Source organism: Triticum dicoccoides, chromosome 4A, assembly GCF_002162155.2.
Source record: "Triticum dicoccoides isolate Atlit2015 ecotype Zavitan chromosome 4A, WEW_v2.0, whole genome shotgun sequence".
NCBI lineage: Eukaryota > Viridiplantae > Streptophyta > Magnoliopsida > Poales > Poaceae > Triticum > Triticum dicoccoides.
Window position 1 is genome coordinate 425,187,327 of NC_041386.1, and position 25,661 is coordinate 425,212,987.

The 25,661-nt window shown below is 41.5% G+C and overlaps 1 long non-coding RNA gene across 3 annotated transcripts; it reads right to left on the reverse strand.

Annotated features, from left to right (window-relative positions):
- Positions 1–21,848: 21,848 nt before the first annotated feature.
- LOC119286022 lies at positions 21,849–25,273 on the reverse strand. Of its 3 annotated transcripts, none has more exons than XR_005140147.1 (5): positions 24,775–25,273; positions 23,146–23,239; positions 22,466–22,543; positions 22,327–22,377; positions 21,849–22,227 (listed from the first exon to the last, which is right to left on the reverse strand). It is a non-coding gene; the product is annotated as an uncharacterized LOC119286022 (long non-coding RNA). The 3 variants fall into 3 exon arrangements; XR_005140145.1 differs by having other exon boundaries at positions 22,466–22,540; positions 23,146–23,944; XR_005140144.1 differs by having other exon boundaries at positions 22,466–22,540; positions 24,775–25,271.
- Positions 25,274–25,661: the final 388 nt, after the last annotated feature.

Consider the following 25,661-nt stretch of genomic DNA (forward strand, 5'->3'; position numbering starts at 1 on the left):
AAGAAAAAGGACAAAAGAATTGTGGTAAAGGTTATGCCACTATCGGAAGACCCCAGAGATGGAATTTCCCGAGATCTGGGAAGAACGACACTGTCAACAATAAGGATGGAGTATATGAGTTTACATGGAACCGTTACCATGTTTCTAAGGGTGGTAGCACCCCAGACCCCCCCCCGGAGACGATCGATGGATTTTGAGACGACCCCAAACCTAACCTATTTCTTTCTAGCCTCTCCGAATCTTGAGGACGAGATTCATTTTAAGGGTGGTAGGTTTGTAACATCCCAAAATTCTAAATTTTGGAATGTTATATAAATAGATAGATTTGATTGATTGCTTGATTGATTGACTGAAATTGAGTGAAATTCAAAACCTTTTTGAAAGTTAAATGAGAGGGAATAAAAGGACTTTCCCAAACTTTCATTTTCATTTTGATCTCCATGATTCAAATTCTTTTCAAATACAAAACCAAAGAGAGAAGATCATGACTTCTTCCATTTAATTAAATGAAAAGGGTATTTGAAAATAATTGAATTTCATTTGGAATTATTTTCAAATTCAGAAACTTTAAGCAACTCAATGATTTTCGTGAGAGAAGATAATATGACTTCTTCAAAATATATGAAATATGAGTTGGAAGTTTTAAAATAATTAAATTCAAAGTCCTTTCGAAATTATTTTCCATTTGGAGTTATTTGGATTTTATTCAAATTACTATTTTTTTCAAAAAAAATATATATAAAAAATAGGGTAACATGATTCCCTACATCAGAAAATTGGAGAGAAATAAATTTGAATTAATTTTGGTATTTTTAAATGATGTTTACTGGATTTTACTAGGGCAGTAGCACTTTTTACTTTATTTGAATTTTCGTGGATTTTATCTGACACTATAAAAATGTTCATATTGTAGAAAATCTTTTTTGAAAATTTTGACATATAATATGCATATATATAATTTTATTTTATTTCCGTTATTCGGTTTTCCTTCTGTTTTTATTAAAAATAATAATAAATGTACATGCGGCCCATATTTATATACCGCCCACACGCATAGCATAGTGTTAGCAGGCGCCTCATTTTTTCTCTCTCCTAAATGGGCCAGGCCCAGCCAACCTTTTTACTTTTTTAATTAGGCCGATTTTTGTTAAAAAAACTGCAGCCCGTGTACGCGTGCGGCGGCCGAAGGCTTCAAGCCCATGCGGTTCCCTCTGTTTCGTTTAATTACGTCTACGTTTAGTTTCATATTGCCTAGCCTTTGACCCCTAAATCTCTTTTCCACCTATAAATATAGAATCATAGAGCCTTCAAAAAGCATCCGATTCGGGTTAAATTAATATTTTGATTTGACTAGATTTAAGAAAAAATATTATTTTTTTCTCCTCTCCGGCGTGACTTCTGAAAGTTGTCTTCTTTCTCCGAAATCGTATTTTCTCTACCTTATAAAGGTATATTTCTTCGTTTTTTTTCTTTTTTTATACTTCCGTAGTTTAGTATTTTCTAGACTAGTATGATAGAATAATTAGATTACCAATTAGTCTCTATATTTATATATTAGACCTAAAATTCTTTTAGCCGTAGCTATTTTTCTTCCGTAAAACAGCTTGGCCCTGATTTTTCAAATAGCCATAACTTTTTACTCGTTCGTCCAAATTAGATGAAACCAACGCCCACTTCTTTGTTACGATCTCCTCTATCCAGTAAAACAACCTAAACATGTTTTTGAAAGTTTTAAAATTTGAATTCAAACAGATATGTATTGAAACTTCTTTTGTTCATAACTTGAGTTTTATAACTCCGATTTAGTTGATTCTTTTTGCAAATCGAAGCTCTTGACTTTAAACTTTCTGATAAGGCAAAATTCACATAATTTTGGTACTATTAGAAATTGTTTTATGTTGCAAGAGTTATTTGTTGGTTTTGATGTTTTCCGAACTATCTTCTTCGTTCTTCCCGATCTTTTGAGTGATTGCTTATGTGTGTTACTATTGCTTGCTCACGATAGATTGAACGGAGTGTGACGAGTAGAACTATCAAGTGTTATGAGTGCGAATCATCTTCATCAACAGTACAAGGCAAGTTCACACTTTGATCATATCCCTTTCATACCCAGTTTTTATGCATTAGTTTCACCCTCAAACATTGCATGAGTAGGATTGATAACATGTGGGTATTGGGAAGTAGTTGATGAGGTAGAACCTATTGTCCTTTATATCAAACCCTTGGCAGTTACTTCTACGTATTGCTTATACTGGTATGCTATGCTCGTAGACGTGGTTTGGGTGAGTGAATCCATGACAGATGTGAGATTGCTAATTAATGGTTCAACTTAAGAAGGCAACTTTAATACACATCTGGGTGGATTGCTTGTCGGGCACCTGGAGAACCCAGTGTTGTCCTAGGATATCCCGGAGTACCCGTGTGATCATCTTAAGGTCCGCCACCCAGATCATCAAAGGGAACTGAGATATTTTCATGCTAGAAACTTCCGTGTGCAGCCACAAGCTATTATGGGCTCTAGCATAGTTGAGTAGGTCGCATGAGCTCTTGAAGAGGTGGATCAACAGGTAGATGGATGTAGGTTTGGTATGGTCTGCCTGGAGTAAAAGTTAATGTTTTTGAAAGACTGTGTCTCGGTCATCCGTTTCTCAAACACCATGTAGTACGAGAAATCCAACGGAGGAGATCGAGTCTTGTGGGGAAAAGTGCGCAAACCTCTGCAGAGTGTACAAACTAATCAGGGTTAGTCGTGTCCCCGGTTATGGACATCTTGAGTCTCTGGTACTTGGGTTATCATATTGATCTCATCACGTTACTTAAATAATTAGTTGGGTTATTGATGTTGATTGAGTTGGAGGAACCTTCTCAATATTTTTCAACCAACTTTGTAGTTAAATAAATTATATTCCTTTGCAGTAGGGAAAAATTGGCTTTTCGCAAAAACATTATAACCATAGAGCTTTTCCACCAGCCAAATATGCATGTAGTGATAGCTATTATTTATCATTATCCTATGGTGTGAATTTGCCAGTACATTCAATGTACTGACCCTTGTGGCTGCCATGTCTCATGTTGCAGGAAATCTTACGACGAGTAAGTGATACGTTTGGGTTACGATTTCTACACTCAACTTTGCCATTGGTGTTGATGGGAATCCACAACCTTGTTACTTCCGCTATTTGGATTGAGGTAATAATATTTTGTGTTATTTTATACATGTGATTTACCTCTATTATAAATCCTCGAGTACTGTGTGTGTCAGCATACTGATCCAGGGATGACACTTAAGCACAGAGAGTTGACCGTTTGAGGTCGGGTCGCTACAGTGGTGCACCCCTGCAGGGAAATTTATCTATTCGAATAGCCGTGTCCCTCGGTAAAAGGACGACCCGGAGTTGTACCTTGACCTTATGACAGCTTGAACTGGATACTTAATAAAACACACCCTTCCAAGTGCCAGATACAACCGGTGATCGCTCTCCCCCAGGGCGATGAGGGGAGGATCACCGGGTAGGGTTATGTTATGCGATGTTACTTGGTGAACTTACCATCTACTCTCTTCTACATGCTGCAAGATGAAGGCGGCCAGAAGCGTAGTCTTCGACAGGACTAGCTATCTCCTTCTTATTCCAGCATTCTGCAAACCAGTCCATATTTACTACCCCCTTTCATTGATACCAATGCATATGTAGTGTAGCTCCTTGCTTGCGAGTACTTTGGATGAGTACTCACGGTTGCTTTGCTCCCCCTCCCCCCTTTCTCTATCCGATTGTTGCGAATAGACGTTGGAGTCCAGGAGCCAGACGCCACTGTCGATGATGACTGCTACTACTCAGAAGGTGCCTACTACTATGTGCAGGCTGTTGACAACGACCATGAGTAGTTTAGGAGGATCCTAGGCAGGAGGCATGCGCCTCTTTCGATATGTATCCCAGTTTGTGCTAGCCTTCTTAAGGCAAACTTGCTTAACTTATGTCTATACTCAGATATTGTTGCTTCCGCTGACTTGTCTATGATCGAGCTCTTGTATTCGAGCCCTCGAGGCCCTTGGCTTGTAATATGATGCTTGTATGACTTATTTTATTTGTAGAGTTGTGTTGTGATATCTTCCCGTGAGTCCCTGATCTTGATCATACGCGTTTGCGTGTATGATTAGTGTGCGATTGAATCAAGGGCGTCACACACTCTTACTTATCGAAAGGACTACGATAGATCCCCTATACTTGTGGGTCATCAAGACTCTTCTGGCACCTTTGCCGAGGAGTGAAGCGCCTTTGGTAAGTGGAATTTGGTAAGGAATAATTTATATAGTGTGCTGAAATTTACTATCACTTGTTACTATGGAAAGTAATCCTTTGAGGGGCTTGTTCGGGGTATCTTCACCCCGATCAGTAGAGCAAAGAGTTGCTCCTCAACCTACCAAACCTACTGAAAATGTTTACTTTGAAATTCCTTTGGGTATGATAGAGAAATTGCTAGCTAATCCTTTTACAGGAGATGGAACATTACATCCCGATTTGCACCTAATCTATGTGGATGAAGTTTGTGGATTATTTAAGCTTGTAGGTATGCCCGAGGATATTATCAAGAAGAAGGTCTTCCCTTTATCTTTGAAGGGAAAGGCATTGACATGGTTTAGGCTATGTATGATATTGGATCATGGAACTACAACCGATTAAAATTGGAATTTCATCAGAAGTTTTATCCTATGCATCTGGTTCATCGTGATCGTAATTATATATATAATTTTTTGCCTCACAAAGGAGAAAGAATCACTCAAGCTTGGGGGAGGCTTAACTCAATGTTATATTCATGCCCCAATCATGAGCTCTCAAGATAAATTATTATTCAAAAAAATTTGCTCGGCTTTTTCTCAATAATCGCTCCATGCTCGATACTTCTTGTACCGGTTCTTTTATGATGAAGACTATTGAATTCAAATTGGATTTATTGGAAAGAATTAAACGCAACTCCGAAGATTGGAAACTCGACGAAGGTAAGGAGTTAGGTATATGTAACGCCCCAAGACCGATGTGCCAGGTGTCCTCCAGTTATTCGCTGTTGTTGCCTTGTCTTTTGCTTGCGTGTCGCATCTTGCCATGTCATCATCCGCATTGCATCTTCATGTTTTCAAAACTTGCATCTATCCCGGCCTCCTCGTTCCGCCCGTTGTCCGTTTTGAGCCCAACCACACTTGCACGCGCCCGCGGCATGTCCGAAATAGTATTTTATAAGTGGCCAGAAAATGTTATCGGAATGGGTTGAAAGTTGGCGTGTGGTCTTGTTATAGTGTAGATAGACCGCCTGTCAAGTTTCATCGCACTCGGAGTTCGTTTGATAGCCCAACCGTTAAACTATAGCGGCAGTATAGCCGGTCTTTTCGTCGGACGTTTTCGGTCTTCGGAAACTGTTGTCGGGCTGCAATTCTCTCCTCTCCTCTCAGTCCATGGCCCTCTATACAGCCCACTAGACTCAACCTACCCCTTCTTGCGTCCGGAGCCGTCCGATGGCGATCGCACGGTCCAAAAACCCTCCTAACCCCTCAAACCCTAACCCTGTCTATAAAAGGAAGCATCCCCTTCCATTTTTGGCAGCAGACAACTCCCTCCTCAAAATCAGCGCGCCGCCAGCCTCCTCCCACCTCCACCTCGCATTCCGTGCCGGCCTAACCCACCGTCGCCACTTGGCGCTGCCCCAGCGGGCGAGCCGCCACCTGAACCCGTCGTCGCCGCCGCCTAGGGCCAGTGGCAGCACGCCACGTGCCCCTGCCAGCGCCTCCCTCCTCCCACCTCGCGTCGGCCCGCCCGACCCAGATCGAGGCCCGCTCGAGCCCATCTGGGCCCGGACGAGTCGCATCGCTGCCCGCAACCGCAAGAGCCTCGCTGCCCTCGAGCTCCTTCGCCACCAATCCTCGTGTGACGCCTCCCACCATCGTTTGCTGCTCCGGCGGGTCACCGGAGTCCGCCGTCGTCGGCGACCAGTCAGGTCGCGCTACCGTTCTCCACCTCCTTCTCCCTGCCTTTCTTTCTTCTGGTAGCTGCAGAAGCTTCGCCACCACCAATCTGGTAGGAGTCGCCATCCTCGTCCTAGAGTCGGCTGGAGCTCGCCCATCGGCCCCGGATCCGACCTCCGGCGCCGTTCTCGTGCCCCTCGCCTCGCCGTTTCCCGAGGGCCGTGTCGCCCTGCCTTCCCTTGATCCCCTCTAGATCGAGGAGGAGTACGACGGCAGGCACGCCGACCGCGTGGGCTGCATCCAGCGCCGAGCCGGCCCACCGCTCCTCCAACCTGGGCTGAAGCCCACTGGGTGAGGTCACCCCCCTGAGTGCCTTTTTTTCTTCCCTACTGTTGGGCCATGCTCTGTACGCCTAGTTTTGGCCCATAGTATGTTTTTTTGTGTGCTGCGTTTTTAGCATTTATCCTCAGAGTTACTGTTTTACAGAAAGCCCCCTAAACTTCATGCATTTAATAACTCCACAACCGTGCAACGGATCTAAATAAATTATATATGAAACTTGCTTAGGATTTCATCTAGTTTCATAATATGCAACTTTCATCTATGTTTAAAATATTTAAAATGATGTTTGATTAAATTTGCTAGATGGCATGTTAAAATGATTTATTTCATAACTAAACAACCGTAGCTCGGATTTTAGTAAACTTTATATGTAATTGGGGTAGAAAAATGCCTAGTTTAACATGGTGACCTTTATTTGCATGTTAAACAACAATAAAATTGTGTTTAGGGCAGAACAGTACCAAATCTATAATATGCTCATGAGGAGTTTCTGGAATTGTTGTTCGTTGCTTCCGGCCTCATTTAACCTTGACTAGATAGGTAGTTTTCATTTGCTTCACCTCTTGCCATGCTAACAACATTTAATATTGTTGGGTACATAAACGAGAGAGAACTAAATAAGTCATGTGGTTTTTCGTCAATATGCAACTCGTTGCATATTGAGCTCCACTTAATTTGTAGTGTTGTTTGTTGCACTTTGCCATGCCATGCCCTCTTTAAACCGGACATGCATCATTCTTGTTTGCGCATCATGCCATGTCTATGTGGTGGTTGTTTACTATGTTGTGTGCTTCTTTTCCGGTGTTGCTTCTTTGGGTTGGTTCCGATAACGTCACGATTGTGAGGATCCGTTCGACTACGTCCGTTTGTCTTCTTCATGGACTCGTTCTTCCTCCTTGCGGGATTTCAGGCAAGATGACCATACCCTCGAAATCACTTCTATCTTTGCTTGCTTAGTTGCTCGCTCTTTTGCTATGCCTATGCTGCGATACCTACCACTTGCTCATCATGCCACCCATATTGTTGAACCAAGCCTCTAACCCACCTTGTCCTAGCAAACCATTGATTGGCTATGTTACCGCTTCGCTCAGCCCTTCTTATAGCGTTGTTAGTTGCAGGTGAAGACTGAAGTTTGTTCCTTGTTGGAACATGGAGATGTTGTTCCTTGTCGGAACATGTTTACTTGTTGGGATATCACAATATATCTTATTTAATTTAATGCATCTATATACTTGGTAAAGGGTGGAAGGCTCGGCCCTATGCCTGGTGTTTTGTTCCACTCTTGCCGCCCTAGTTTCCATCATATCGGTGTTATGTTCCCGGATTTTGCGTTCCTTACGCGGTTGGGCTATTATGGGAACCCCTTGACAGTTCACCTTAAGTAAAGCTCTTCCAGCAATGCCCAACATTGGTTTTACCATTCGCCACCTAGCCTCTTTTTCCCTTGGGTTTCGTGGACTCAAGGGTCATCATTATTTTAACCCCCCCGGGCCAGTGCTCCTCTGAGTGTTGGTCCAAACTGTCAGCCGCCGGTGGCCACCAGGGGCAACTCTGGGCTGGCCTACCAGAAGTTTAGACAATCTGAGTGTGCCCTGAGAACGAGATATGTGCAGCTCCTATCAGGATTTGTCAGCACATTCGGGCGGTGTTGCTAGTTTAGTTTTACCCTGTCGAAATGTCTTGTAGAACCGGGATACCGAGTTTGATTGGAATGTCTCGGGAGGAGGTCTATTCCTTCGTTGACCGTGAGAGCTTGTGATGGCCTAAGTTGGGACACCCCTGCAGGGATTTGAACTTTTGAAAGCCGTGCCCGCGGTTATGGGCAGATGGGAATTTGTTAACGTCCGGTTGTAGAAAACCTGAAGTTGACCTTAATTAAAATGAATCAACAGCGTGTGTTACCGTGATGGTCTCTTTCCGGCGGAGTCCGGGAGGTGAACACGGTTGGAGTTATGCTTGACGTAGGTTGTTCTAGGATCACTTCTTGATCATAGTTTCTCGACCGTGCATTGCCTTCTCTTCTCGCTCTCATTTGTGTATGTTAGCCACCATATATGCTAGTCGCTTGCTGCAGCTCCACCTCTTACCTTTACCTTACCCATAAGCTTAAATAGTCTTGATCGCGAGGGTGCGAGATTGCTGAGTCCCCGTGACTCACAGATACTTCCAAAACTAGTTTGCAGGTGCCGATGAGTCCGTGCAGATGGCGCAACCAAGCTCAAGGAGGAGCTCGATGAAGATCTTGTCCTTTGTGTTGTTTCGTTCTAGTTGATCAGTAGTGGAGCCCAGTTGGGGTCGATCAGGGACCTTTGTCGCATTTGGGGTTCTTCTTTTATTTTGGTTTCGTAGTCGGACCTTGTTTGTAACTGGTTGATGTAATGCTTTATTTATGTATTTGTGTGAAGTGGTGATTGTAAGCCAACTATGTATCTCTTTCCCTTATGTATTACATGGGTTGTGTGAAGATTACCTCACTTGCGACATTGCTTTCAATGCGGTTATGCCTCTAAGTCGTGCTTCGACACGTGGGAGATATAGCCGCATCGAGGGCGTTACAGTATAACACCTAAGTTTAATTGTGTTAAATCTTTTATGGATATCGATGCTTTTCGTGAATTTAGCACTAAATATGGACTTGACTCTAAGATAGTAGCTTCTTTCTGTGAATCATTTGCTACTCATGTTGATCTCCCTAAGGAGAAGTGGCTTAAATATCATCCTCACATTGAAGTAAAAGTAGTTGAACCTATTAAAGTTTAAGAAAAGACTATCACTTATAATGTTGATCCTATTGTTCCTACTGCTTATATTGAGAAACCACCTTTCCCTGGTAGAATAAAGGATCATGCTAAAGCTTCAACTGTGGTTCGTAAGAGTAATACTAGAACACCGGCACCTCCTGAGCAAATTAAAGTTGAACCTAGTATTGCTATGGTTAAAGATCTCTTGGCCGATAATATTGATGGGCATGTTATTTACTTTTGTGATGAAGCTGCTAGAATTGCTAGACCCGATACTAAAAATAAACATAGACCTGTTATAGGCATGCCTGTTATTTCTGTTAAAATAGGAGATCATTGCTATCATGGCTTATGTGATATGGGTGCTAGTGCGAGTGCAATACCTCATTCTTTATATGATGAAATTACGCATGATATTGCACCTGCCGAGTTAGAAGGTATTGATGTTACGATTAAGCTTGCCAATAGAGATACTATTTTACCAGTTGGGATTGTTAGAGATGTTGAAGTCTTGTGTGGGAAAGTTAAATATCCTACTGATTTTCTTGTTCTTAGTTCCCTCAAGATGACTTTTGTCCCATTATATTTGGTAGACCCTTCCTGAATACTGTTAATGCTAAGATAGATTGCAAAAAGGATGTTGTTACTATTGGTTTAGGGGATATGTCTCATGATTTTAATTTTGCTAAATTTCGTAGACAACCCCATGATAAAGAATTGCCTAGGAAAGATGAAATTATTGGTCTTGCTTCTATTGCCGTGCCTCCTAATGATCCTTTAGAACAATATTTGCTAGACCATGAAAATGATATGTTTATGAATGAAAGAAGGGAAATAGATGAAGTATTCTTTAAACAAGGACCTATCCTGAAGCACAATCTGCCTGTTGAAATTCTAGGGGATCCTGTGTTTGAGCTTAAACCATTACCTAATACTCTTAAATATGCTTATCTTGATGAAAAGAAGCTATATCCTATTATTATTAGTGCTAACCTCTCAGAGCAGGAAGAAGAGAGATTATTGAAAAATCTGAAGAAGCATCGTGCTGCTATTGGATATACTCTTGATGATCTTAAGGGTATTAGTCCCACTCTATGCCAACACAAAATAAAATTGGAGAAAGACGCTAAACCGGTTGTTGATCACCAACGACGGTTAAATCCTAAGATGAAAGAAGTGGTAAGAAATGAAATACTAAAGCTTCTGGAGGCAGGTATAATTTATCTTGTTGCTGATAGTCAGTGGGTAAGTCCTGTCCATTGTGTCCCTAAGAAGGGAGGTATTACTGTTGTTCCTAATGATAAAGATGAATTGATCCCATAAAGAATTGTTACAGGTTATAGAATGGTAATTGATTTCCGCAAATTAAACAAAGCTACTAGAAAAGATCATTACCCTCTACCTTTTATTGATCAAATGCTAGAAAGATTATCCAAACATACACATTTTTGCTTTCTAGATGGTTATTCTAGTTTCTCTCAAATACATGTGTCGAAAGAGGATGAGGAAAAGACCACTTTTACTTGCCCTTTCGGTACCTTTGCTTATAAACGTATGCATTTTGGGTTATGTAATGCACTTGCTACCTTTCAAATATGTATGACTACTATATTCTCTGACTTTTGTGAAAAGATTGTTGAGGTTTTCATGGATGATTTTTCTGTATATGGAACTTGTTTTGATGATTGCTTAAGCAACCTTGATCGAGTTTTGTAGAGATGTGAAGGAACTAATCTTGTCTTGAATTGGGAGAAGTGACACTTTATGGTTAATGAAGGTATTTTCTTGGGGCATAAAGTTTCTGAAAGAGGTATTGAAGTTGATAAAGCTAAAGTTGATGCTATTGAAAAGATGCCGTGTCCTAAGGACATGAAAGGTATAAGAAGTTTCCTTGGCCATGCCAGTTTTTATAGGAGGTTCATTAAAGACTTCTCAAAAATTTCTAGGCCTCTGACTAATCTCTTACAGAAAGATGTTCCTCTTGTCTTTGATGATGATTGTGTAGAAGCATTTGAAATACTTAAGAAAGCCTTGATTTCTGCACCTATTGTTCAGCCACCTGATTAGAATTTACCCTTTGAAATTACGTGTGATGCTAGTGATTATGCTGTAGGTGCTGTTCTAGGACAAAGACTTGATAAGAAATTAAATGTTATCCTATATGCTAGTAAAACTCTAGGCAGTGCCCAGAGAAATTATGCTACTACTAAAAAGGAATTTTTAGCAGTTGTATTTGCTTGTGATAAGTTCAGACCTTACATTGTTGATTCTAAAGTAACTGTTCACACTGATCATGCTGCTATTAAATATCTTATGGAATATAAAGATGCTAAACCTAGACTTATTAGATGGGTTCTTCTACTACAAGAATATGATTTGCATATTACTGATAGAAAGGGAGCTGAGAACCCCGTTGCAGACAACTTGTCTAGGTTAGAAAATGTTCTTGATGACGCACTACCTATAGATGATAGCTTTCCTGATGAACAATTAGCTGTCATAAATGCTTCTTGCACTGCTCCATGGTATGCTGATTATGCTAATTACATTGTTGCTAAATTTATACCACCTAGTTTCACATACCAGTAAAAGAAAAGGTTTTTCTATGATTTAAGACATTACTTCTGGGATGACCCACACCTTTATAAAGGAGTAGATGGTGTTATTCGATGTTGTGTACCTAAGCATGATCAGGAATAGATCCTATGCAAGTGTCACTTTGAGGCTTATGGAGGACACCATGCTGGCGATAGAACTACACATAAGGTATTGCAATCCAGTTTTTATTGGCCTACTCTTTTCAAAGATGCCCGTAAGTTTGTCTTGTCTTGTGATGAATGTCAAAGAATTGGTAATATTAGTAGACGTCAAGAAATGCCTATGAATTATTCACTTGTTATTGAACCATTTGATGTTTGGGGCTTTGATTATATGGGACCATTTCCTTCCTCTAATGGGTATACACATATTTTAGTTGTTGTTGATTAGGTTACTAAGTGGGTAGAAGCTATTCCAACTAGTAGTGTTGATCATAACACCTCTATTAAGATGCTTAAAGAAGTTATTTTTCTGAGGTTTGGAGTCCCTAGATATTTAATGACTGATGGTGGTTCACATTTTATTCATGGCGCCTTTAGTAAAATGCTTGCTAAGTATGATGTTAATCATAGAATTGCTTCTCCATACCACCCACAGTCTAGTGGTCAAGTAGAACTGAGTAATAGAGAGCTTAAATTAATTTTGCAAAAGACTGTTAATAGATCTAGAAAGAATTGGCCAAAGAAACTTGATGATGCATTATGGGCCTATAGAACTGCATATAAAAACCCTATGGGTATGTCTCCGTATAAAATGGTTTATGGAAAAGCATGTCACTTACCTCTCGAACTAGAACATAAGGCATATTGGGCCATTAAAGAGCTCAATTATGATTTCAAACTTGCCGGTGAGAAGAGACTATTTGAAATTAGCCCACTTGATGAGTGGAGAACCCAGGCCTATGAGAATGCCAAATTGTTTAAAGAAAAAGTTAAAAGATGGCATGACCAAAGGATACAAAAGCGTGAGTTTAATGTAGGTGATTATGTTCTGTTATACAACTCTCGTTTAAGATCTTTTGCAGGAAAACTCCTCTCTAAATAGGAAGGTCCTTATGTTATTGAGGAGGTTTATCGTTCCGGTGCCATAAAAATCAACAACTTTGAAGGCACAAATCCGAGGGTGGTGAACAGTCAAAGAATCAAACATTATATCTGAGGTAATCCCATAAATGTTTAAACTAATGTTATTGACGCCGTAACCCCGAAGGAGTATATAAGGGACACTTTCCATAACGTTTCAGCCTTCGAAAAGGAATAGGTATGTGGTACGTAAGTAAACCGACTCCAAAACAATACTAATAGCCAACTTTTTTCCGTTTTGGAATATTTAAGAAAATAGGAAAATAAGAAGCAGCCTGGAAAGGACACGAGGGCGTGCCCCCTGCCTCGTGGGCACCTCGTGTGCCCTCTGGATTCTGTTTTCTTGCACGATACTTCTTTTGGTCAGTAAAAATTCATTATATAGTCTCCCAAAGGTTTTGACCACCGTACCACGACACAATCCTATGTTTTTGTTTCGAGCTATCTCTGCTGCAGATTTAGAGCAAGATGTCATCTCAAGACTCCGACGGAGAGAGCTGCGTCTCACATCTCATTTTTTAGGGTTAAAACAGTAGGAAAGGCTCCTACTGCATATGTATTAAAAAAATCAAAGAAGCTGTTACATGGAGGTAGTTACAAAGGTGAGCAATATGACAGACTAAGCTACAACACTATAGAGCTAATTAGAGTCCTGCGTTAGGTCTTGCAGCAGGGAAGAGACAACATGTCTCTTGTGTTCTGGTAGTCTATATTGGATGTTACTAAAGTCACTCTTGAACCGATCCCACCATGAGACCATGGAAGGCACTATGTGCCTAAAATAGTTATTGTTGCGCTCTTTCCAGAGGCTCCAAGTAGCCACCAGAAAGATTTCCATGACCATCTTGCGCAGGTATTGTGTCTTCATTTGTTCAACAAGATCCATCCTGTTTCCAACAGAGCCCCAAACGATATTCAGTCACTGCGCAGTGGAAGAAGAGGTGCTCCGCCATTTCCTCAACGTGATGACCACACAATAGACAGTCAAGGTTAGATCCAATGTTGTAATGTCTCCTTTTTAGCATGTTTCGTGTGTTGAGGCGGTCAGAAAGTAAAAACCAACTGAAGACTTTGATTTTCGGGGTACACTTGGTGCGCCAAAGACAACAAAAAGCCACATGAGCCACCACATCTCGAAAGAAAAATTGGTAGTACGCAGTAGTCTTGTACATAGTGGCTCCCCAGCAGCAGGAAGAGGAGGTTCCTGTACCTCAACCTGGGGATATGCACGTGAAGTTCAAGAAGTCTAGCCTCCCTAAGAGGGCTAACTGGTCTAATGACTGATCTATTCCTTCTCGTTTCCGGCAGAAAAGCAAAGGAGATTTATGTGACAAGATTTTGAAGCTGGAGTCAGAGGTCGATAATTTAAAGGAGGAAATTGCTCTCCTCAACTACAATATGAAAAAGTTGAAGGCACAATTTTCATCACCAACACCATCTTCATCACCACCAAAGGAGGACTGAGTATCGGGTATGGGCACTCCCCTTGGCAACTGCCAAGATTGGGGGAGTGCCCCAGTATCGCATCACCATCACACTACTATCTTTATCGTTTTTCTTAGTTCGTTCCTTTTGGTTATATCGTAGAATAAAGCTTTAGTATGATCTAGTTTTGAGTTTTGCTTTACGATCCTTCTATGTAAACGAGTTCGTGAGCTATATATAACAAATATTAGTTTGAGTCAAGGGCTTGGTTATCTTGCTATGATCTTGAGAAAAAAGAGAAATAATAAAAAGAAATAAAGAGATCATATTGATCTTATGGAGAGTAATGACTTCACATATAAAGAGTATGATGAATAAAAGTTGTTGAGAGTTTACAAACATAGTCTTGGTCATCGTTGCAATTAATAGGAAGTAATTAAGAAAGAGAGGTTTTCACATATAAATATACTATCTTGGACATCTTTTATGATTGTGAGCACTCATTTAAATATGACATGCTAAAAAGTTGATGTTGGACAAGGAAGACAACGTAATGGGTTATGTTTTCTTACATCCAAAATAAATTATATTGTCATGTATCATCCAACATGTTGAGCTTGCCTTTCCCCCTCATGCTAGCCAAATTCTTTGCACCAAGTAGAGATAGTACTTGTGCTTCCAAATATACTTAAACCCAGTTTTGCCATGAGAGTCCACCATATCTACCTATGGATTGAGTAAGATCCTTCAAGTAAGTTTTCATTGTTGCAAGGAATAAAAAATGCTCTCTAAATATGTATGATCTATTAGTGTGGAGAAAATAAGCTTTATACGATCTTGTGATGTGGAAGAAATAAAACCGATGGACTACATAATAAAGGTCCATATCACAAGTGGCAATACGAAGTGACGTTCTTTTGCATTAAGATTTCGTGCATCCAACCATAAAAACACATGACAACCTCTGCTTCCCTCTGCGAAGGGCCTACCTTTTATTTTTGTCTTATACTTTATACAAGAGTCATGGTGATTTTCACCTTTCCTTTTTACATTTTATCCTTTGGCAAGAACTATGTGTTGGAAAGATCCTGATATATATAGCTACTTGGATGTGGGTTTTCATAAACTATTATTGTTGACATTACCCTTGGGGTAAAAGGTTGGGAGGAAAAACTATAAGCCCCTATCTTTCTCTGTGTCCGATTAAAACTTCATACCCATAAGTATTGTGTGAGTGGTAGCAATTGTAAAAGACTAAATGATAGTTGAGTAGGTGGACTTGCTTAAAAGCTCTTATATTGACTCTTTCCAACGTTATGATAAATTGCAATTGCTTCAGTGACTGAGATTATAGTTTGTTAGTTTTCAATGAAGTTTCCGATTCATACGTTACATTGTGAATAGATTGTTACTCTAGCATAAGAAATCATATGACAATATATATATATATATATATATATATATATATATATATATGTTGTTGTTCTAAGAATGATCATGAGCCCTCATGTCGTTATTTTATTTTATCGACCCTCTATCTCTAAACATGTGGACACATTTTTCGATATCGGCTTCCGCTTGAGGACAAGCAAGGTCTAAGCTTGGGGGAGTTGATACGTCCATTTTGCATCATGCTTTTATATCGATATTTATTGCATTATGGGCAGTTATTACACATTATGTCACAATACTTATGCCTATTCTCTCTTATTTTACAAGGTTTACACGAAGAGGGAGAATGCCGACAGCTGGAATTCTGGGCTGGAAAAGGAGCAAATATTAGAAACCTATTATGCACAACTCCAGAAGTCCTGAAACTCCACGAAAGTCAGTTTTGGAATATATAAAAATATTGGGCGAAGAAAGCACCAGAGGGGGGCCACCCATCATCCACGAGGGTGGGGGCGCGCCCCCTGTCTCATGGGCCCCCTGGCAGGCCTCCGGTGCCCATCTTTTGCTATGTGAAGTCTTCCGCCCTGGAAAAAATAAGAAGGAAGCTTTCGGGATGAAGGGCCGCCGTCTCGAGGCGGAACCTTGGCGGAACCAATCTAGGGCTCCGGCGGAGCTGTTCTGTCGGGGAAACATCCCTCCGGGAGGGGGAAATCGTCACCATCGTCATCACCATCGATCCTCTCATCGGGAGGGGGTCAATCTCCATCAACATCTTCACCAGCACCATCTCCTCTCAAACCCTAGTTCATCTCTTGTATCCAATCTTTGTCTCAAAACCTCATATTGGTACCCCTGGGTTGCTAGTAGTGTTGATTACTCCTTGTAGTTGATGCTAGTTGGTTTATTTGGCGGAAGATCATATGATCAGATCCTTTATGAAAATTAATACCCATCTGATTATGAACATGAATATGATTTGTGGGTAGTTACGTTTGTTCCTGAGACATGGGAGAAGTCTTGCTATAAGTAGTCATGTGAATTTGGTATTCGTTCGATATTTTAATGAGATGTATGTTGTCTCTCCTCTAGTGGTGTCATGTGAACGTCGATTACATGACACTTCACCATTGTTTGGGCCTACGGGAAGGCATTGGGAAGTAATAAGTAGATGATGGGTTGCTAGAGTGACAGAAGCTTAAACCCTAGTTTATGCATTGCTTCGTAAGGGGGTGATTTGGATCCATATGTTTCATGCTATGGTTAGGTTTACCTTAATACTTATTTTGTAGTTGCTGATGCTTGCAAGAGGGGTTAATCATAAGTGGGATGCTTGTCCAAGTAAGGGAAGTACCCAAGCACCGGTCCACCCACATATCAAATTATCAAAGTAACGAACGCGAATCATATGAGCATGATGAAAACTAGCTTAACGATAATTCCCATGTGTCCTCAGGAGCGTTTTCCTTTATATAAGAGTTTGTCCAGGCTTATCCTTTGCTACAAAAAGGATTGGGTCACCTTGTTGCACCTTGTTTACTTTTATTACTTGTTACCCGTTACGAATTACCTTCTCACAAAACTATCTGTTACTGATTATTTTAGTGCTTGCATAGAATACCTTACTGAAAACCGCTTGTCATTTCCTTCTGCTCCTCGTTGGGTTCGACACTCTTACTTATCGAAAGGACTACGATAGATCCCCTATACTTGTGGGTCATCAGGTTGCTATAGAAAATCCACACAAATGCATATGCAAACACACTACCAGATTTAGAAATGGAAATTGCCTGATCTGGTAAGTCCAGGTTTGGCCCTGCCCAAAATGGAAACTGGGCATTTTCCTAAAATGGAATACACAGGGAATTAAATAAAAAAGGAAGGAGGGGGCTACAGGGGATGACATGCAAGGTACTCCTGTCAGGCTGAATTAAATCAAAAGGGGGGGGTTATTGTGCCCGCGGGGGATCGAACTCGGGCCGCTCGGGTGGAGGCGCGGCTCGACGACCAGTCAGGCTATGCGTCGGTTCATGATAGGAGGGGAGCTTGCTCCTTTTGAGGTAAGCTTGCCTGGTACAGGTTTCCTCTCCTGGGCAGAAGAGAAAATGCGGACGGCGCCGGTGAGCAACGGCGGCAACGGCGGGGCTCAAGAGGTGGCAGCGGGTGTGCGTGACGCGGTGGCGGGTGTGCAAGCGGTGCAGTTGTGAAAGTGCGACGCAAGGCATAGCGGCAAGGTGCGGGCTTGCCGGGGTGCTCAAGCTTGAGCATGGCGTTACAGTCGTCCTCCTTGCCAACGCTGCTCGTACGACCGTCTTGTCCACCGCGTCGGGATATTTCCCTCGCTGCCACCATTTGCACTCCTAGATTTGCCTCCACACAGCCAACAACCATCACTACCACAGCACCCTCAACACCTCAGTAGATTTCCAGTTATTTATCTCAGCAAGAAAATAGATCTCCACCGCTTTACTATGATTTCTTGTCCATCACTTAGAATCTTACTTTTTAGTTGAAACCAAACATTGGTTGCGAAGTTGCCTTTGTCTGGTTTGCACCTTCAAATCCACCATGGCACGCGCACCACTATACTCGTAATGCTTATGGTTTTCCCCTTTTATATTCCACATTAGTTTAAGTGACAATCGACTGAATTTCAAATTGGGGTCAGTCCATTTTTGGGAGTTCGCCAGAGGGAAGGAAGGGGCTCGCCGGTGGGCTGCTCCATTATCTATCTTAGAGTTTCGGGTGGGGACAGTGGTAGTGGGGGGCTGTTGTCGGGCTATGGTGCGGCCTCGCCGGAGGCAAAACTCGATGCGGCCGGGTGTGGGGGTTAGCTAGAGGGATGGCCGGGGGCGGCCAAAGATTGGAGGTGGTGGGCGGTTCAGGGAAGGGCGGGAGCCGGGGGTTCGGTCGGCGACCTGTGCGGTGGTCTTTAGGGGAAGAATAAGAGGCGAGGAAGAAGAAGGGTTAGGAGACGTAGGATCTTCATCCAACCGCCTAAAATGGTCGACTGACCCAAATGAAGAAAGTCAGGCGACTTGCATGTAGACATTCCCATATATTCAGTACCATTATCATAGGTGCTTCCAGACGTACGTGCAAGAAGTTCTCCTCAACCCATCAAGCTAAACAACATGCCACTCATAATTCCAAACTTAGTTGCTCAAATATGAATCTGATATGATGCTGACATGTACTAAAACAGAGAATGTTTAATTGGTCAGCAAATGTTCCTACTTTACTTTCAAAAAGCACATGCGCCACATATCGAGGGACAATAGGGAGTTGCGTTCTTCATGCGCTCTGGTTCATCATGTGTGGCCAACCAACATTTTATTATCCAAAATCTGCTTGCTCTTTTTAGCATGCTCCTCTTCTGTTCTTCTTTTGTAAGTACTCTCTGCGTACCTAAATATAAGTCTTTGTAGAGATTCCTCCATGGACTACATATGGAGCAAAATGAGTGAATCTACACTCTAAAATGTATCTATATACATATGTATGTGATCCATAGTGGAATCTCGACAAAGATTTGTATTTAGGAACAGAGGGAGTATAATAGTTGTACAATATGTTCTTTCTAGTGAAGAGGCGCATGGACATTTGCAGTGTACATGTCTATTCAGTCGCTTCTCATGGATGCTTTCAACTCTTCGTGTTGGTCTTCATGTCGATTGTCATGGATGCTTTAAACTCTTCGTATTCGATCATATGTGTCACCTTTTAGAGTTAGACTAATAGTAACAGTACTGCGCCTTCAATTGTAGAGAGCTAGTATCCGAAGCCCAACAAGTTCCACTTTCCTGATTTTACTCCTCATGCTTATGGTTTTCCCATTATATCTACACTACGATCTCTGTAGGTGCTTTGTGTCCTACTAGCAGCTACCCACCCTTTAAAGCTAAATAACATACCAATCATACGTCCTAAGGTTCTTCAGATACGAATGTGATATGATACTGACATTAGCTAACAGACACACATTTTATTGGTTAGCTAGTGCTCCCACTTGAGTTTCCAAATGCATGTGGCCACATATAGAGATACATCATGGAATGTCATTTCTTTGGGCGCTCTGATTCGTCATGGGTGGGCTAGCAACATTGTATAGAAAGAAAGGGAATCTCAATAATATGCTTTCCCTTCTATTCTTTAACATGTTTCTCTTCTGTTCTTCTTTAGTAAGTACATTATGTTCCTTGTCAGGAAGGGGAGCAGGGACATCTGCAGTCGACAGCTCTATTGGGCCGGTTCTGCTACATGATTTCGCACTTCGAGTTGATCTGCCATAATATCCCGGAAATGGTGGGAGCCGCGCGGTCTTTGATAGACTACACTGATAGTAACAACTGTGCACCTTCAGATGAATAGAGCTGGCCTGTAGGTGATCAATAAGCTGCATATCAGTAGTGGCAAAACCCTGTATTTTCTAGCCAGTTCTGCATTCCTGATTTATTTATGGTGGTTATGTTGTACCCTATTATCTACACTACGATCTGCCTAGTGGCTGTGCGCTCTTGTTATCATGGTTTGGCAATAAACTTTCTACACGGTATATTATGAACCTATCATCTCCCAACTATCCTTACATCTGGAGCTCCCAACAGGGAGCCTATTTTTGTGTGTAGTCGTGTCAGATTATATTAATCTACTCACCATATTACAACACACATGGGCTCTCTCATCAGAATCCAGTGATAGCACACTAAGGTTTACAGGGAACCACTATTATATTACAATATCCTCTTCATTACAAACATAATCTTACTACTATTTATGTTTTCATGATTTTCAGATATTGTACGTAATCATAATGAATATAAGAATGCGCACATCTGAAGAATATTGCGGAACAGTTCAATGGGTAACAAACTTGGCATTAAGGGATTGAGGTCCATTGTGGATGCAATAAAATCCACATGCTCCCGACCTATAGATTCGTATTCAGAATATGATCCTAATGACTATTTTGAGCTCAATGAGTCAAAGGCAGATGGCCTATCCTGTTCACCCAATAAGGTGCCTGTTCTAATTTGGCAAGGTTTTATCGGTTGCACATATCTTGCATAAGGTGCCTTGCATTTCTTTTGCTTCGTTGCACCGCCATCTGCTTAGTTCACTCATGATATATGTGAATATGCCATGCCCATCCATTATCAACAGCTATTCCATTTGTCGTCATACCATGTTTTTCCATTCAAATGTTGTTCTTGTGTTTCAGACATCCAAAAGGAAGAGGGTGATTGTAGAACCTGGAGTACAAGCAAAGTCCTTGAAAAAGGTGGTGCTACCGGAGAAATCACATAGCACCCGACGTATGTTGGTGATAGAACCAGTGCCGCAAAACTAGGATATCGCAACTATGATGGTCATTGCTTTGCTCTTGTGGGTACCTATTGTCCTATCGCTGTCCTTACATTCATACTTGATGGATTATGTGACATAGTTGTGCATTATAGCTTACTTATCCATAGTTCGCTCCAAATTATCAGATCTATATTAATGCTTACATTAATGTAGAATAAATCCAATGCTTATGAATAAATTTAGTTCTGCATTGTTTTTGTAATTATCTGCTGTCCTTCATCACTTTACTTATATTGTCAGCTAGTTCTTAATGTACACTTTGTAGCTTATTTTCCATTGCCCTCCATTTTCTACACATCAGATCTACATTTACTCTTGTCAAAATATTGAATAAAACCAATGTTACTGAAGAAGTTTAGCTCCGCATTGCTCTTGTCAGCGCCTTTTGCCTGTATGTTGTATCTACATTTGTACTCTGCATCTTAGGTTAAACTAGAAAAATTGCCCGTGCGTTGCAACGAGAGAAAATATAATCATATATCTCCTTAGAGCATCTCTAGAAGACCCCGTATAATGCCCCGACCTGCAAAATAACCGTCAAAATATGGGTCCGCGCAAAAAAAGCTGTCCGATCAGACCCCGCAAACGCGTCGAACCCGCAAATATTTTTGCAGGACGCGACAAAATTCCCACCCCAAGCCGCAAAAATGCAGGTTCTCCCCCTTGCCCAGATAGTGTTGTGGCTAACATATAGCAATGCCGCAACACCGCAGATAGGTATTCTTCAAATGCAAAAACGACGGGGTATGTTCTTGTTTTCATTCGGCTTTGTCAACCTATTCAGTTCAATTTCAGTAGTTTATTGAGATGGACATGTGTGTAGGAAGGTGGATGCTCATTTTGGTATTGGGAAGAAGAAATGTTTTTTCAAACCCGAAATTGAAATGCAAATTACTGACTTACGGGCCGGCGCGGGCGGCGGCCAAGCAAACCCCACGAAGCGGACCTGTAAAAGAGGATTCACAGAGGATTCGCCGGCCAGCGCAAAGCGGACCTGTAAAAAGGATATTCAGCCCCCGCGCCGGCCCGCAAAGCCATATTTCCACAAACTGTAAACGCATTTAGCAGGTCGGCATTATACGGGGTCTACCTCTTGGCCCAATAAGCATGGCCTAAACACCAAAAAAAATTGCAAAAAAATAAGTACAATCTGCCATTACAGTACTGAAGATATTACATGGGCAAGATCCCAGCCAACATGCAGTTCTTTGCTGTGAGCGACCAAGAGCAGTGAGCTCATGGACGGCTCCAACTTTGCGAACGAACCACCTTGTCAGTGCTTCTCTATCTTCTTGGACCAAGGTTGGCTATGCTTTGGTGCGATCTGTTGCTGCATAATTACAACGTGTTGCAACGGGTGATACCATGTTAAAATGTTGTCATTTCTCAAAAAATAATGTTGTCAAAGCAGTGAAAAGGAAAAGGCTACCTGTGAAATTATTTCTTGCTCCAGTTGGTTGTGAGCAGAGAATCAAGTTATCTGTAACAAGAGAATCAAGTTATCTGTAAGAAAAGGAAACTAAGTTAAGCCATGGGTGTACTTTACTTTTAAGTCCTGAAGCCTTTACTTTAAGCACTGATGTTGTGCATGGAAGCTCATGCTGGAATACCTTTAGCTGCATATTACACCACAAATAGCTTCCCTGCTACAAAAATTATGAATCACTTCCAAGGTTCAAACAGTTATTTGAATTTACCATCTTATAAAACAATGTATATGACCTTAATGTAAACATGTCTTAAAATAGTTCATGCACGGGCTATAATAACATATGAAGAACAGATCCGTTCCAAGATTCACATGGTTTTTGAACCATCTATCATAGCCAAGAAGATTTGAATCGCAGAAAATGGGGCAGTACTAAGATGCAGATTTTCAATAAATCATTGCACTGTAGTTTGAATCCCTGTGCAGAACAAAATTTATGTTCAATGAAATCCTATTAACCCAATGCCATAATCCAAGATAATCTACCGAATTGCATTATTGAACATGAGAACTTATTATTGGAATATGTCAAAAAGGAGATCAGACTCCATCAAGAATAGGTTATTTAGAAAATAAATTACATGTCAATTGCAATAAAAAAAATCTTCAAAGCATGTTTGACAAGACAATTTGGCTGTCACAAATGCCAAATAAATTACAGCCTATAAAGAAAACATCATGTAGCTAGAGAAAATGGACTTGAAAGAACTACGTGACAGTAAATAGGAAAGAAGATAGTTTAGTCGGCAAGGCACATACAATCGCACCAACAGGAAAGAAATCCATATCCATCGATCAAAGTTGTTCTTCTTCTGTCGAGATACGACGAGCGAGCTATCTTTGAAAGAGCTACCTGACAGTAAATAAGAAAGAAGATAGTTTAGTCGGCAAGGCACATACAATCGCAACAACAGGAAAGAAATCCATCTCCATCGATCAAAGTTGTTCTTCTTCTGTCGAGATACGACGAGCGAGCTATCTGTATGTAGTGGAGTACACATACAGCGTAGTTAGTGCAGAGATGCCCTCATGCCCATCGTCCATCAATCAACTCAAAAGAAAAGGTTCCGACCAAGCAAGCATGAGAACCCCAACCTCTCACAGTCCACAGAAGAGCTATATAGCCTACAACATATCCTTGCTACGCAGTGCGCCCCAAACACTGACCTTTTTCATCAGAGAATGAACTTGTACTTTGGTAAGTGATTAATCACATCCACAAGTCAGTTTTATTCCGTGGAATTCGATGGCAACCTGCTGCCTCGATTTGGTGCTCTGTCATTCTGAAGAAACATTGTGTATTCCTATGCTAACTTTCAGGGGAAGACTGAACACAAAGTATTTCATGGTCAGAAGCAATGTCAGAATAGCATCTGCCACGCGGGTATTTCTTCCTGTAGTACAAGAAACCATATGCCGGCGAGAAGCCAACTTCTTTAGTCAATTTGATTAACTCATAAAAGGAGATATCTTTTCTGTCCATGAATCCTTCTAGAACTTTATGTTGTTCATTCTCATCTTGATAGAAAAGGCAAATTTTCCAAATTTCCACAGCCATCTACAATGACATGGACATAAGGAGCATCAGCACCAAACCAACCTTACAGTGGCATGAAGTGAAAAGAAGGTTGGCATGTTATTTGTAACGATCTAGGATTTATTCATACAGAAATGGAGGGAAATATATCAGCCTTGTGCACTTTGTATGTTCAGTGTTTGCAGAGTGTACGCACAAGCACCTTGAGCACTTTACGTCATGTACGATGAATTTCAGAGTATATGAACTATTAAAAATTCAGTACTAATTAGAGTACAAGATCTGGGGCCCCCAATTTTGCATCACTGCTGCATATATCAATACTAATCAGAGTACTAAGAATCTCATAGTACTATCAGTATTGCAGAAGATGTATTATTAATTTCAGAGTGCAAGATGTAGTGCCCGGCCCCAACTCTGTATACGTACTCCATATATCAGTACTAATCGAGGGATTATAGCCTAAAACCAGGGGATTAGAGACTGAAACGTTTAACCGCAAAGAAGGGGGGAAAAGGCAGCCAACATGTCACAAATATCTTCAAGAGATGCAGAATATACATGCCAATGCGATAGGATTGTAGCACACACAATTTCATAGGAATAAAAATATTCAGAGAACATGGTACTGTTTTGCCATGCAACAATTCAGACTATAAATCATACTCGTACCAGTTTAGCACAATGACTAATGATTTCAGCGCACCCTCCATTCTTATCCTAGATTCACCACTGGCTGATTAACTACTTGCTACGCACTAATACCTACTACCAAATTCAGAGAGGAAGACACAGGGAGGAGGAAGAGAATCAGTCAGGATTCATAGTAGGGAGATGAGAGTAGAGGATACCAGCCGCGAGAATTATGGTAGTCCTTCTGGATGTAGTCGTCAGAGTCGAAGATCGACGATGTCGTCGCCGCAATGATGCAAACCACATTGAGGCAGATCTTGGCAGCAACAATTCAATCGGGCGTTGCCGGGCGGGCAGGCGGATGGGTGGGCGCTAAAGGGCGGCGTTGGATAAGGACGTGCTGGGCGTTGGAGGGGTGGCGAGGTGGCCGCTGAAGGGCGGGAACAGAGGCTGCCGAACTGGGGCTTCCTATTGGATGAGGTGGTTGGGGCGGCATCCATTGGAGGGGAGGAAGGGTTGGGTTGCGACGGGGGCGGCGAGCGGGCTGAGATGCAACCGCGAAGGCGGCGATGGGGAGGGCGAGCGGGCTGAGGTGCGGCCGCGACGGCGAGGGGGCTGGGGTGTGGCGGCGGCGAGGGGGAATAGATCGGCCTGGGCAAAGGTGAGGATCGAGGAGAGGAGCAGATGCGTACGGGTGTATTTTTCCATCGAACTGTTTTTTCCTTCAGTCTGGCAGATTAACGATGGATTGCGGGTTGAATAACTAAAACATAAGGGACTTTTTCAAAAAAAGGCCGCGATGGTGAGCCCGGAGATTCAATCCGTGCTTTATTATTAGGGAGAGATAATCGCCATTTGTTCCTATATTTTCAAATCTATATTTACTCTTAACAAAATATAGAATAAAGGCAATGCTCTTGAATAAGAGTGTGTGGTAAGCTTCTTGAATTGCACCCCCCATCAATATGGACAAGGGCTTTATAGAGCTGGTCTTCACTACTAATGTAAGTTTGTCCTCCTCGAGCCTTCAAACTTTGTTGTGTATATTTGGATAGCTATGAGTGCAAATGCTATTTATTTTTGTCGTCTGCATCAAATTGCTTGT